Below are 12,601 nucleotides of genomic sequence, written 5' to 3'. Positions count from 1 at the left end.
AACAAACTGCTATTCCAGTTTCTTTCATCATAATTTGGTTCCATGTGTTTCTTTTCTTTTTTTTTTTTGAGACGGAGTCCTGTTATGTCACACACACTGGAGTGCAGTGGCACAATCTTGGCTCCCTGCAACCTCTGCCTCCCAGGTTCAAGTGACTCTCCTGCCTCAGGCTCCCGAGTACAGGCATCAACCACCATGCCTGGCTAATTTTTGTATTTTCAATAAGAGACAAGGTTTCACCATGTTGGCCAGGCTGATCTTGAACTCCTGACCTCAAGTGATCCGCCCTCCTCGGCCTCCCAAAGTGCTGGGATTATAGGTGTGAGCTACTGCACCCGGCCTTTTCTTTCTTATTTTTGGAGACAGTCTTGCTCTGTTGCCCAGGTTGGAGTGCAGAGGTGCAATCTTGGTTCAATGCAACCTCCACCTCCACCTCCTGGGTTCAAGCAATTGTCCTGCCTCAGCATCCTGAGCAGCTGGGATTACAGGCACGCACCACCACATCCAGCTACTATTTTTTTTTTTTTTTTGAGACAGAATCTCGCTCTGTCGCCCAGGCTGGAGTGCAGTGGTGCGATCTCGCCTCACTGCAAGCTCCACCTCCCAGGTTCACGCCATTCTCATGCCTCAGCCTCCCAAGTAGCTGGGACTACAGGCGCTCGCCACCATGCTCAGCTATTTTTTTGTATTTTTAGTAGAGATGGGGTTTCACCGTGTTAGCCAGGATGGTCTCGATCTCCTAACCTCGTGATCTGCCCGCCTCGGCCTCCCAAAGTGCTGGGATTACAGGCGTGAGCCACTGCGCCCAGCACACCCAGCTACTTTTTGTATTTTTATAGAGACGTGTTTTCACCATGTTGGTTAGGCTGGTCTGAAACTCCTGACCTCAAGTAATCCGCCTGCCTTGGCCTCCCAGACTGCTGGGATTATAGGCATGAGCCACCAGGCCTGGCCCAAACTTCTAACCCATAAAAATTTATTGATGGCTTGGGCATAGTGGCTTATTCCTGTAATCCTAGCACTTTGGGAGGATGAAGCCGGTGGATCGCTTGAGGCCTAGAGGCGGAGGCTGCAGTGAACAGAGATCATGCCACTGCACTCCAGCCTGGGCAACAGAGCGAACTCTTGTCTCAAAAATGAATTAATATACGTGTTATTATTTTCCACTATACATTAATTGCAACATTAAGCTCATATTAGAAATACAACATTAACTTCACACACACAATGTTAAAAAAAAAAGAGGGAAGTTTAGGAAAAAGTTTTCATTTCAAATGCTCTTTACTTATGGATCTCTTCATAGTAAAACCTACTCTTTAAACAGTTAAGACATGATACTCATATCCTTGATTTTAATTTGCATCATGTAGAATTTGCTGAGCATCTACTATAGGTTCCATTCTCCAAAATCACAGGGTTCAAGAGTGTTGCAGAATGTTAAATTCTGAGAACATTTTTAAAGGAAAAGTAGTGTGGTACACCTATATTGAAACACTAAAAGGATATGAAGTAGCAACCCTAATTGAACAAATTACTATTTCCTACTACGTAAAATTAACAATTACAAATACTCTCACATCTGTTCACTTTACGCTTTGTCACCAAATCAGTTAAATTATGAAGATTTTTCATTTTCATAGCGTTCAGATTTTTGGAAAAGCAGTTAAAGGTTGTAGAGCTGTATGTTCCAAGCCTCATCTGCCATATATAGAACTGAGTGAAATTTTCGTTGAAAAGAAAAATAAAAAATTTAGTCATTAGCATTAGCAGGAAACTGACAACCTGAAGGCAGCAAAATGCTTGTGAGATTGTATAACTATGAGCTAATGTATTAAATTCACTTTCAAACTATGGTTCTTCAATGGCACTTAATTATATAATTTTTATTAACTATGACAACACTAGCCATTTCCCACAATATCCCAAAAAAAAAATTTCTGTAACAGTAATTATGGACTTTCCTAATTACGAAAAAAATATTACTAATGCAGTAAAGCAACATAATACATGTAAGAGAAATCTAATGGTGTTAAGTGTCAATATGCATAGTAACATTTATGCTACAAATACATAAAATGAATAGGGAAATGGAAAATATATTTTTTACATTTTGTTTTACAGGCAGGGTCTTGGTCTGTTGCCCACACTAGAATGCAGTGGTGCCATCACAGCTCACTGCAGCCTTGAACTTCTGGACTCAAGCGATCCTCCTGCCTCAGCTAGCTGAGTAGCTGGGACCACAGGTGCTTAGCACCATGCCTGGCTGATTTTTCCTGGTCTCATTGTTGCTGGGGCTGGCCTTGAACTCCAAACCTCAAGCAATCCTCCTGCCTTGGCCACATTTTATGTTGGGATTACAGGCCTGACCCACCATACGCAGCCTAATACTATTTTTAAAAACAAAAAGTAGGAAATCATTTTCCTTTTAAATGAACACTAAATTATATGAATTAACTTCGGTAATCTATGCAACATTCTCACTTTTTTTTTTTTTTTTTTTGAGATGGAGTCTTCCTCTGTCTTCCAGGCTGGAGTGCAGTGGTGTGATCTAGACTCGCTGACACGGCCGCCTCCTGGGTTCAAGTGATTCTCCTGCCTCAGCTTCCTGAGTACCCTGGACTACAAGTAGATGCCACTATGTCTGGCTACTTTTTTTGTATTTTTTTTTTTGAGACAGAGCCTCACTGTACCCCAGATTGGTGTGCAGTGGCGTGATCTCAGCTCACTGCAACCTCTGCCTTCCAGGTTTAAGCGATTATCCTGCCTCAGCATCCCAAAGTGCTGAGATTACAGACATGAGCCACCGCACCTGGCTTTTTTTTGTATTTTCACTAGAGATGGGGTTTCACCATTTTGGCCAGGCTGTCTCAAACTCCTGACTTCAGGTGATCCACCCACCTCGGCCTCCCGAAGTGCTGGGATTACATGAGCCACCGCGCCTGGCTGATTCTGACTCTTATACTGTATATATTTTACTTCAAACTACTTTCCATATGTCCTTAATGCTCACTACATCTAATCAATAATTCCAATAGTACTAACCCTTTTGTTCCTTACAGATTATTATCAATAAAACCCCCATGGCCAGGTACAGTGGCCCTAGAAACTCTGATTGCCTAGTACAAGGATTATTTGATCAAGTACCATTGTTCATTCCCCAAATCCCTTCCTCAAGGCTTGCCAAATAAATAAATAAATAAATGCAGGTCAATTAAGAATAGCATTCCAGCCGGACGGGTGGCTCACGCCTGTAATCCCGACACTCTGGAAGGCCGAGGCAGGCAGATCACTTGAGGTCAGGAGTTCCAGACCAGCCTGGCCAACATGGTGAAACCCTGTCTCTAATAAAAATACAAAAAAATCAGCCAGGCATGGTGGCACGCGCCTATAATCCCAGCTGCTCAGGAGGCTGAGGCATGAGAATCATTTGAACCCAGGAAATGGACAATGCAGTGAACTGAGATCGCGCCACTGCACTCAAGCCTGGGTGACAGAGCGAGACTCCGTCTCAAAAACAACAAAAAATTCCAACTGTAGGCCAGGAGCAGTGGCTCACGCCTGTAATCCCAGCTACCTGGGAAGCTGAGGCAGGAGAAACGCTTGAACCCGGGAGCCGGAGGTTGCTCTGAGCCAAGATCGTGCCACTGCACTCCAGTCTGGGCGACAGAGCAAGATTCTGTCTCGAAAAAAAAAATTCCAATGGTAAACTGCACTTAAAAATAAATTAGTACTCTCAAGCCTGGGCGACAGAGTGAGACTCCATCTCAAATAAATAAATAAATAAATAAATAATTAGCAATGGTATAATACATATCTAGGTAGAAAATTGAAATGTTTCTAAGTAGCAGAAACAGCTCAGCTTGAAATTTGACAGAAAAGGACCCATTACTGGTCTCTGACTTTTTATTCTAAATAAATTAGTGGGTCTCAATTGCAAAACAGACATTTAGATAACACATTTCAATTCCTTTAAACTGGCTTTCTAAGCTCTTCCTTAAAAAGCTTGATACAAAAGGTGAAGAAGGCCGGGCGCGGTGGCTCACACCTGCAATCCCAGCACTTTGGGAGGCCGAGACGGGCAGATCACCTGAGGTCAAGAGTTCAAGACCAGCCTGGCCAACGTGGTGAAACCTTGTCTCTACTAAAAATACAAAAAATAAAAACAAAAAAATTTAGCTGGGCGTGGTGGCATGCGCCTGCAGTCCCAGCTACTTGGGGAGACTGAGGCAGGAGAATCGCTTGAACCCAAGAGGCAGTTGCAGTGAGCCAAGATTGTGCCACTGCACTCCAGCTTGGGTGACAGAGGGAGACTCCATCTCAAAAAAAAAAAGAGTGAAGGAAACGATACAAAAATCAAAAACAAGTCAGGCACAATGGCTCACACCTGTAATCCTAGAGCTTTGGAAGGCTGACATAGGAGGAGGGTTTGAGGAAACGAGCTTGAGACCAGCTTGGGCAACACAACAAGGCCCCATTTCCACAAAAAATAAAAAAATTAGCTAGGCACAGTCGTTCATGCCTATACTCCTAGCTACTTGGGCTGTGGCAGAATTCTACCCATCACCCAGGAGACTGAAGTTACAACGAGCTATGATTGTGTCACTGCACTTCAGCCTGGGCAACAGAGGGGATCTCTGTCTCTTTAAGAAAAAAATCAAACAAGGCAGCCGGGCACAGTGGCTCAAGCCTGTAATCCCAGTACTTTGGGAGGCTGAGGTGGGCAGATCACGTGAGGCCAGGAGTTCGAGACCAGCCTGGCCAACATGGCAAAACCTTGTCTCTGCTAAAAATACAAAAATTAGCTCAGCATGGTGGCTTGTGCTGCAGTCCCAGCTACTCGGGAGGCTGAGGCAGGAGAAGTGCTTAAACCTGGGAGGCGGAGAAAGAGAAGAGAAAGATGCATTCCTAGTGAGCTGAAATTGTGCCACTGCACTCCAGCCTGAGTGACAGATCAAGGCTCCATATCATTAATTAATTAATTCCAAAGAAAGGTTCTCATTGAAGTTGTGTATCTTTGATAAGTCCTGACGTTGCCAACAGGATCTTCAATGGATTCAGATACTGACTTAGCACTCGTACAATCTAGTGGCCCAAGACCCTATTCTTCTCAATATAAATGAAAAAAATTCACATCCAAAGTTGGTAGGTCGGGTTGGGCATGGTGGCTCACACCTGTAATCCCAGCACTTTGGGAGGCCAAGGCACGTGGATCACCTGAGGCGGAATTCAAGACCAGCCTGGCCAACATAGTGAAACTCTCTCTCTACTGCGGGAGGCTCCATCTCAAAAAAATAAAAATAAACAACAAAGTCGGTGGGTCAAATGCTCTAATTGTTTCTTGGAAAGCCATATAAAATTTATTCAAAATATAATACACACCCGTAGAAATGCCTAACCACTTACTGAAAGGCAGCTTATGACATGTAAATGTTCCAAATGCAAGGGTTAATGCATACATCTTTAATATTCCAGCTCTATTGCTCAATATAAAGAAAAATGTGTTTAACAGTCCCATTTCAAATAAAAACACAGCAATATCAAATAGTCAATATAAACTTGCAACTGCACGGTATCAACTTCAGCAAGCTAAAAAGATGAGATTTAAATAAACCTCAAGCTAACTTAGAAGGTACACACCATCTGCCAAATTCTTTACACAGCAATAATAATCTTATCCCTCAGAAACACCTTGTAAACACTGGATACTCAATGATAGCGTAAAAAGCACGCATTATTGAACCTGATTTTTATATGAACAGAATTCACTAAAACTCTTTAAAATATTGAGAACAAATTAATTCAAATGGTGTCATATTCCCATAGAAGCAACTCAATCTTCAAGTCATAGAGTTGTACATCAGCATCTTACATAGTCAGTGATAGTCATGCAGTAAACATTTTCAACCAAATAAGGATCTGACTTATTAAGAGAAAGATGCAGTCCTAGAAAAATCCTTAATATGTGGGAGTCCATGTTACATATCCCAATTCCTCTCCTTCCCAGCAGCTAATTTTCACATACAGTTTAAGTACCCCAAATCTGAAATCTGAAACACTCCAATATCTGCAAGATTGACTGACTGAGATGGAGTTTCATTCTTGTGGCCCAGGCTGGAGTGCAATGGTGCAATCTCCGCTCACTGCAACCTCCACCTCCCGAGTTCAAGTGATTCTCCTGCCTTAGCCTCCCAGAGTAGCTGGGATTACAGGTGCCCGTCACCACGCCCAGCTGATTTTTTTTTTTTTTTTTTTTTTTCAGGTAAAGACAAGGTTTCACTATGTTGGCCAGGCTGTTCTCCAACTCCTGACCTCAGGCAACCCACCTGCCTCAGCCTCCCAAAGTGCTGGGATTACAGGTGTGAGCCACCACACCCGACCCCAAATCTGCAAGTTTTAAAGCACCAACATGGCACTAAAAGGAAATGCTCAGGTTGGGTGAGGTAGCTCACGCCTGTAATCCCAACACAAGACGGGCGGCTCACCTGAGGTTTGGAGTTTGAGACCAGCCTGACCAACATGAAGAAACCCTGTCTCTACTAAAACTACAAAATTAGCCAGGCATGGTGCCGCATGACTGTAATCCCAACCACTCAGGAGGCTGAGGCAGGATAATCACTTCAACCCAGGAGGCAGAGGTTGCAGTGAGTCGAGATCATGCCGTCGCACTCCAGCCTGGGCAACAAGAGCAAAACTCTTATCTCAAAAAAAAAAAAAAAAAAGGGGAAAAAAAAAAGGAAATGCTCATTGGGCTATTTCAGTTTTGGAATGCTTAACTCGTGAGCATAATGCAAATATTCCAAAATCTGAAAAAGCCCAAAGTCTGGAACACTTCTCATCCCAAGCATTTCCAGCAAGAGGCAGTCAACCTGCACCACAGAAAATGGTTTAAGGCCTTTGATACACTATTAAAAATGTAAATTACAAATAGGAAAAAGGCAAGTTCAATCTAGTTTTGAATCAATTTCAGTTTAAACATTTGTTTATTCCATAAGCTAAAAAAATGTAAATTTGGTACATTTCTACATCAATGCTATATATAATTGAAATGTTTATTACAAGTATCAGTCCATGAAAACATCAAAATTGGCTGGATGTGGTGGCTCAAGCCTGTAATCCTAGCGCTGTGGGAGGCCGAGGTGGGTGGATCACTTGAGGCCCGGAGTTTGAGACCAGCCTGGCCAACACGGTGAAACCTGTCTATTAAAATACAAAAAAATAGCCAGGCATGGTGGTGCACACCTGTAGTACCAGCTACTCTGGAGGCTGAGGCACAAGAATCGCTTCAACCTGGGCGGCAGAGGTTGCAGTGAGCCAAGACTGTACTACTGCAATCCAAGCAGCCTGGGCGACAATGTGAGACTATCTCAAAACAAAACAAAAAAACACACAAAATCGATCTTTGGAAAGATGGTCAATAAAATAGTGATCTGCTCTCTTTACTTACACAAGGGTATACAGGATATTGTTACTACTGTTCTCTCAATGAAATATTAATAAGAACAATGCCACATGGAAGACAAACAGCTAACAATAATTCTAAAGCAGGAGTTAAGTTAGGGTTCCCACAGATAATCTATAATTTAACCTGCTTTGATAATGTTAAGAGAAATGGATCTATATGCACATCCGCCATTCTTAAATGGATGTTTATGGCCTCAAACACACTGAACAAAAAATCTAAAAGATTAAAATTTTATTAAAATTGACAGGAGCATCACTCATGATAGCCAAAAGGTGAAAGCAGGTCGAGCACAGTAGCTCTTGACTGTAATCTAAACACTTTGGGAGGCTGAGGCAGAAGATCGCTTGAGCCCAGGAGTTCAGGACCAGCCTAGGCAACATAGCGAGACCCCATCTCTACAAAAAATAGAAACAGTGAGCCAGGTATGATTCGTGCGCACGTAGTCCCAGTTATGCAGGAGACTGACGCAGGAGGATTGCTTGAGCCCCGGAAGTTGAGCCTAGAGTTAAGCCATGATCCCGCCACTGCACTCCAGCTTGGGCGACAGCGTGAGACCTTATCTCAAAAAAAAAAAAAAAAAAAAGTTACATGGATGTAAGCTAGGGATCAAACACTGTTAGGTATCAAGTATAGGCCTTTCATGGAGGCCTGTAATCAAAATACTTGGAATGGGGCAAATTCTTACATTAACCAGAAATGGAAATACTATTCCTGTCAATCATATACAATGTGCCGGAAAATACTGCTTTCTTTTCTTTATTTTCTAGACAGAGTTTCGCTCTTGTTGCCCAGGCTGGAATGCAATGGCGCAATCTCAGCTCACCGCAACCTCCACCTCCCAGGTTTAAGCAATTCTCCTGCCTCAGCCTTCAGAGTAGTGGGCATTACAGGAATGCGCCACCACGCCCAGCTAATTTTTTTGTTATTTTTATTAGAGATGGGGTTTCACCATGTTGGTCAGGCTGATCTCGAACTCCCAACCTCAGGTGATCCGCCTGCCTCAGCCTCCCAAAGTCCTGGGATTACAGGCAAGAGCCACTGTGCCCAGCCTATCTTTTCAGATATTATTATCACTCTGTTGCCCAGGCTGGAGTGCAGTGGTGAAATCAATCAATCAGGGCTCGACCTCCTGCCTGGACTCAAATGATTCTCCCGCCTCAGCCTCCTGAGTGGCTGAAACTACAGGGGCACTCGACCATACACTGCTAGTTTTCTGTATTTTTAGTAGAGAGAAGTCTAACTATCTTGTCCTGGCTGATCTCAAATTTCTGGGCTCAAGAGAGCCTCCCAAACTGCTGGGATTGCAGGCCTCAATCACTGTGCCTGGCCTGCCTTGTTTTTTTAAGAAATGAAAAACATAATTTATAGCTTAAAGATTTTTTTCTTTTTTCTTTTTTTTCTTTTTTTTTTTTTTTGAGACGGAGCCTTGCTCTGTCGCCCAGGCTGGAATGCAGTGGCGTGATCACAGATCACTGCAGCCTCCACCTCCCTGGTCTAAGCAACTCCCCTGCTGCAACCTACCGAGTAGCTGGGATTCTGGGATTACAGGCACACGCCACCACACCCAGCTAATTTTTTTTGTATTTTTAGTAGAGACGGGGTTTCACCACGTTGGCCAGACTGGTCTCGAACTCCTGACCTCAGACAATTGCCTGCCTAGGCCTCCCAAAGTGCTGGGATTACAGGCGTGAGACATCGCACCAGGCATTAAGTATATTTCTTACATTATCCTACCATGGTTTAAATACTGACAAAAAATGATTTGGAATGCCTGTCAACTCTCTGAGATTAGACTGATAATTTTTGCTCCCATCTCTAACATTGTATTCGGGGGATTTCTCATGAATTTGTTTTAGATGCAAGGACTTAAGTCTAACATTTACATTTTCTTTTCAAAATCATAAATGAAACAGTCACCTCTGAGTAACACTATCAACTTATTAGAAACTTACATTATCATCTAGTTCTGAAAACTTCCCAAGGAAATTAGGAAATAGGGTTTCTGCTCTGAATTCCATAGTCAAGGAACTATGAAAAGACTAAACACCACACATATAGGGAAAAGCAGCAGAAATATTAAATTCCAAGAGCTTTTGCAGAATTGAGGTGTTTTCTCACAACAGGAAGGGAAAGTGAGTTTGAACTGGGCTTTGACTAGCTGGATTAAACTACACGTTCAAGAGATAAGTGAACAATGGCAATTCTCTGTATTAGCAAGAAATAATCAGGAATTGACATTAAAGATGTTCATTCTCTCCAAATGCATCCACAGATCCAAGGCAATCTCAATAAAAATTTCAGGACAGTTTTTGTTGAAATTTGCCAGATTTCACTCTAAAATTTTTATGGAACAGCAAAAAACCAACAATAGCCAAACCTTTTAGAAACAAAGTTGGGGAGCTGGGTGCGGTAGCTCACACATAATCCCAGCACTTTGGGAGGCTGAGACTGGCGGATCACTTGAGGTCTGGAGTTCGAGACCAGCCTGGCCAACATGGGGCAACCCCATCTCTACTAAAAATACAAAAATTAGCCGGGTGTGGTGGTGTGCACCTGTAATCTGGCAGGTGGAGTTTGCAGTGAGCCGAGATCGCGCCACTGTACTCTGGCCGGGAGACAGAGCATGACTCTGTCTCAAATAAATATATAAACCTTGACCCTTACCTCACCTCATATACAAAAATTGAGTAAAATGAATCACATGATGCTTTTTTCAGACAGGGTCTTTGTCGCCCAGGCTGGAGTGCAGTGGCATGATCTCGGCTCACTGCAACCTCCACCTCCCGAACTCAACTCAAGCATTCCTCCCACCTCAGCTTCCCGGCAGTCGGGACTACAGGTGCATGCCACCACGCCTGGCTAATTTGTTTGTATTGTTTCCGCCTGCCTTGGCCTCCCAGTGTTGGGATTACAATTGTGAGCTACTGTGCCCAGCCAAATCACAGATCTTAATGCAAAAGCTAAAACTATAAAGGTTCTATAAGAAAACTTACAGAATATCTTTTTTTTTTTTTTTTTTTTGAGAGAGGGTCTTGCTCTGTCACCCAGGCTGGAGGGCAGTGGTGTGATCTAGGCTTACTGCAGTCTCTGCCTCCCCAGTTCAAGCAATTCACCAACACACCCAGCTAGTTTTTGTATCTTTAGTAGAGATGCGGTTTCACCCTGTTGACCAGGCTCCTCTCGAACTGCTGACCTCAAGAGATCTGCCTGCCTCGGCCTCCCAAATTGCTGGAATTACAGGCGTGAGCCACTGTGCCCAGCCAAAAACTTACAGAAAATCTTAAGTGACCTTTGCATGACAAAGATTTCTGGAATACAACACAAAAAGCATCAACTATATAAAGAAAAAAAAATCAACACTGATTTTAATCAAAATCTGAAATTTTTGCTCTGCAAAAGACACCATTACAAAAATTAAAAAGGAAGCCACAGACAAAACACTTGCAAAATATACAGTTAACAAAATACTCCTGACTAGAATACAAAGAGCCCTTAGATCTCAATAAGGGACTAGCCCAATAAAAACTGGGCAAAATTGGCGGGGCATGGTGGGCTTACACGCCTGTAATCCTAGCACTTTGGGAGGCTGAGGCAGCTACGCTGGTCAGGAGATAGAGACCAGCGTAGCTAACATGGTGAAACCCCATCTCTACTACTAAAAATACGAAAAACTAGCAGGGCGTGGTGGTGCGTACCTGTAATCCCAGCTACTCAGGAGACTGAGACAGGAGAATCGCTTGAACCCAGGAGGCAGAGGTTGCAGTGAGCTGAGATTGTGCCACCACACTCCAGCTGGGGCAACAGAGCCAGGCTCCGTCTCAAAAAAAAAAAAAAAAAAAAAAAAAAAACTGAGCAAAATTTTTGAACAGACATTTCACCAAAAACATACTGGCATGGCAAAGAACATGTAAGGATATGTGATGGAACACAGAACAACACTACTCCACATGGAAATTAAGGCTGGGCGCGGTGGTGGCTCATGCCTGTAATCCCAGCACTTTGGGAGGCTGAGGCGGGCTGATTACCAGGTCAGGAGTTCGAGACCATCCTGGCCAACATGGTGAAATCTCATCTCTACTAAAAATACAAAAAAATTAGCTGGGTGTGGTGGCACATGCCTGTAGTCTCAGCTACTCAGGAGGCTGAGGCAGGAGAATCACTTGAACCCGGGAAACAGAGGTTGCAGTCAGCCGAGATCAGGCCACTGCACTCCAGCCTGGGCGACAGAGCAAGACTCTGTCTTAAAAAAAGAAAAAAAGAAAGAAATTAAAACCACCATGAGATGCTATTGTATATGCACTACAATAGCCAAACTAAAAACATTGTCTATACCAAGTGTCAGCCGAGATGTGAAACATACTTACACACTGCTGGTGAGACTGACATGACCACTTTGGAATACAGTTGGATGCTTAAACATACACCAAAACATCCATATGGGCTGGGCGCAGTGGCTTACGAGTATAATCTCAGCACTGTGAGAGGCCGAAGTGGACAGATCACCTGATGTCGGGAGTTTGAGACCAGCCAGGCCAATATGGCGAAACTCCATTACAAAAACAAAAATTATGCTGGTGTGCTGGTGCATGCTTGTAATCCCACCTACTTGGGAGGCTGAGGCACAAGAATCGCTTGAACCCGAGAGCCAGAGGTTGCAATGAGCCAAGATCATGACACTGCACTCCAGCCTGGGCGACAGAGTAGTGTGACTGTCTTAAAAAAAAAAAAAAAAAAAAAAAAAAAATCCACACAATCCAGCCATTCCACTCTTACCAAGCAAGTGACAACAAGCACATGTGGAGAGGGGCAGTGAAGGTGAAAGTAATCGGATAGAGGCAGATCTTGATTATACAGAGGTAGTTTCACAGGAGCATGCACAAGATAAAACTTATCCAACTGTACACTTTAAACCTAATAAATAAGGCAAATACAAAAATTCTCAAAGGCCAATATCAATTAAAGGAAACATGTTAAATATCTTCAATACTACAGGAGATCTTCAGCAGAAGTGACCCTATTAGTTCCGTTTCTGAAACTTTGAGACTTTGTGGTGAAAAAATTGTAAAGGACACAGAAAAGTATGTGTTAGTGAGCTCACTTAGGAAGGTATTTCAGAAAGTTCAGGATATTTTGAGACTG

At 43.2% G+C, this 12,601-nt stretch overlaps 1 protein-coding gene across 4 annotated transcripts in view; it reads right to left on the bottom strand.

Annotated features, from left to right (window-relative positions):
* The window catches only part of XPO1 (exportin 1), a 60,679-nt gene that overhangs the window by 24,894 nt on the left and 23,184 nt on the right, over positions 1–12,601 (bottom strand). The gene's annotated exons all lie outside the window — the stretch shown is intronic.

This window comes from Gorilla gorilla, chromosome 12 (genome assembly GCF_029281585.2).
Source record: "Gorilla gorilla gorilla isolate KB3781 chromosome 12, NHGRI_mGorGor1-v2.1_pri, whole genome shotgun sequence".
Taxonomy (NCBI): domain Eukaryota; kingdom Metazoa; phylum Chordata; class Mammalia; order Primates; family Hominidae; genus Gorilla; species Gorilla gorilla.
Note: the sequence above shows the minus strand (reverse complement) of the source record. Positions and strands in the feature narration are given on the sequence as shown.